Genomic DNA, 2,769 nt, shown 5'->3' with positions numbered 1-2,769 from the left:
TCTTCGGTCTTTAAGCTTCTAAGAGTGTAAGATGCACATACAATAAACTGCTGCAGAAGGATCCTGACTTGTCCTCCCGCGTCGTTCTTGCCGGCGAGACGGAAAGCGGTCGGGGACATACTGCCATACTCAATGAGTTTAACTGGACAAGCACTCTGAATAATGTGCTCACCATGAATTGTCCTACAAGACCCTACACTGATATGGCAGGTCTTCAGCAGTGTAACTGGAGTTACTCGCTAATATCCAGTCACCTCATGGTGAGTCCCCAAGAAGACTGGCATGCATGATGCCAAAGGTTATCCTGGCGTATACAGAGGGCTCATTATTCAGGGTCACTACCATCATTGTGGATGTGAATGTCAGTGTGAGGCTACTCACACTGAATCTTATGAAGACATCTGCCTGCGAGATGCTGGACATGCTCTGAGATGATGACTATGTGAACAAGACCTCATTCAGCAAGAAGACACAGCCTGGGTCTTGCTTTGCCCATGTAGTGCAGGACAAAGTGAGTAACAAAAAGAAATTCATGGAAGTTGTGCAGGTCATAGTGGCAAAAGGAAACACAGGCTACAAGGCTGGCTTTCAGTATACTCCTGACCAGCTCCAGAACTGCAACATCACAGGGGACAACTGCAATAAGTTCATAATGATATTCACAGATGCAGGTGCGGATCATGTGCAGGATGTCTTTGACATGTATAATTGGCCCACTTTCAGGGCACGCATGTTCAGCCTGCATCAACAAAAGCTACTATACTGACATTTCTTCCATTAGAAGCATCTATATCAGCATGAAAGAATATCTAGATGTGTTGGGCTGGCCTATGGTGCTGACAGGCAAGAAAGCCAAACAGTTACAATGGACAAACACACATGAGAATTCAATGGGAGTGAGGTTGGTGGTAACTGGGATGTTCTGTTTTCAGTCTGACAGGATGGCCCTGGGGCGAAGAAGAACCAGTTAGTCCTAGGTATGATGGGCATTGAGGTGGCTCTGAAAGGTATCAAATGTCTGTCTGCCACTTACACATTTGGCATCAGTGGCTATTTGTCACTATTAATCTGAACAGCTATGTGTTGCTACATCGAAGTCTCAATCCCCAGAGCACCAACTTCTGCGAGCCTGTGATTCTGTACTTCCTCGATTCAGAACTGAATGTGAGACAGGGAAGAAGTTTGATAGAGCTTAATGAATGTCAGAAAGGGCCACAATCTGATCAGAACATTGGTAAATTCTCTGGATGAGAGTTACATAGAGGAAGTGATTTGGAGCATTACCTGGGTGTCTATAAGGAGCACCATCTATAGCCCGGGTCTGGTCCTCCCATCCTAAGCCCCTTGTACCTTTAAGCCAACCTCAGTAACCAGATCCTGCAAGTCTTCTATGGTTAGCTCCTGTTCCCTAGCAGATCTGAAACTGAAGAACATGTTTTCATTAATGCAAAAGAGTATCACAAGTACCTGAATGCCTCAGGAAACACAACTGATTTCCTGGAAAACTTCAGTGAGCTCATAGAGAAAGTGACTGCAGACTCCAAGTAGTGCAATAACGTTTTTCTGCTGCCCCCTGATCCTTGTTACAGCTGCTCCTCTATAGCCTCATCTACAACAGCTGGTTCGAGGAAGACCTGGCAGGAGCCAAGGGAAGCATGAAGACATGAAGAAGTAGCTGTGTCAAAAGAAAACAACAAAACAAACAGTACTACCTCAGCACAGTGAACGCCTCCTATGGTGATGCCAGAATGGACTGTAACAAGTGCAGCAGGCTCTTCCACATGCAGAGACTAGCCAACATCAACCTTGTATTCATGGAGATAGAGAAGATGCTGCTCACATGGGCCAGCCAGCTGCTACTGAAGGAAACACACTAGGATGGCTCAGACCACTCAAGTTAGTACAGAGTCTGCAACATACGAGAAGCCAGCACATCTTAAGAGTACAACTCTCAAAAAGATACCTCAGATTGTGGCCAGAGATCATCCTTCCTGATGTCACTGCCTGCAGGTGCTGCTCCCTTTGGGTCTGTATCAAAAAGATACCTCAGATTGTGGCCAGAGATCATCCTTCCTGATGTCACTGGACATCCTTGTTTGCCTGCGGGTGCTGCTCCCTTTGGGTCTGTCAACACTGCAGCAGCCTCAGGTCTATTCCATGCTGACTCTCACACCCTCTGAGAGACCCCCGCCCCCTCTTTATCTCTTCACTGGCTTCTTTGCCTCTCCCTCACCCTTCCATCCCACAATCCTCGTCACTCTAGTGCCTTGCTCCTTCCTCACTGAAGGACCTGCCCCTCATTCGGTGCCTTTGCCTTCATTCATGATAACCCCAAATTAGAATGTCATTGTGTTTGACACCTAAGACTCATTTCACTGCCAAAGCGTCTAAGTGCCAACAGACCCTGGGCTCACCCCAGACCTCTGCTGGGGATCTCTAACCTGTCCCTTTTGGCTCTTCCCAACCTCAAACCTTACTTCCTTTGGAAAAAAATGGAGTAAGCTGAGTGAGGTGGCATTGGTGGGAGAGAGGTTTGGGGGCAATTCCCCATAGACTTTTGATCCTTTCATGCCTACAGCCACAACCCAAACCCTAACCCTGAAGGTGTCAGAAGAGTTTCACAATATACGGATGCGTGAGGAAAGAAACTAGACTCATATTAGACATACCTTCATGGGCAAAGACAGACACATAGACACACACACTGCAAGTGGCTCACAAAGTCAAACACAGGGCAAGAGGTTGTGGGAAGTTTGACACCTATATATT

The 2,769-nt window shown here is 46.8% G+C and overlaps 1 pseudogene; it reads left to right on the top strand.

Annotated features, from left to right (window-relative positions):
- Positions 1–2,340, top strand: part of LOC103737450 — an 18,568-nt pseudogene extending 16,228 nt beyond the window's left edge.
- Positions 2,341–2,769: the final 429 nt, after the last annotated feature.

This window comes from Nannospalax galili, unplaced genomic scaffold (genome assembly GCF_000622305.1).
Source record: "Nannospalax galili isolate Female #2095 unplaced genomic scaffold, S.galili_v1.0 scaffold198, whole genome shotgun sequence".
In the NCBI taxonomy this organism is placed as follows: Eukaryota; Metazoa; Chordata; class Mammalia; order Rodentia; family Spalacidae; genus Nannospalax; species Nannospalax galili.
This window is presented reverse-complemented; position numbering and strand designations above follow the sequence as displayed.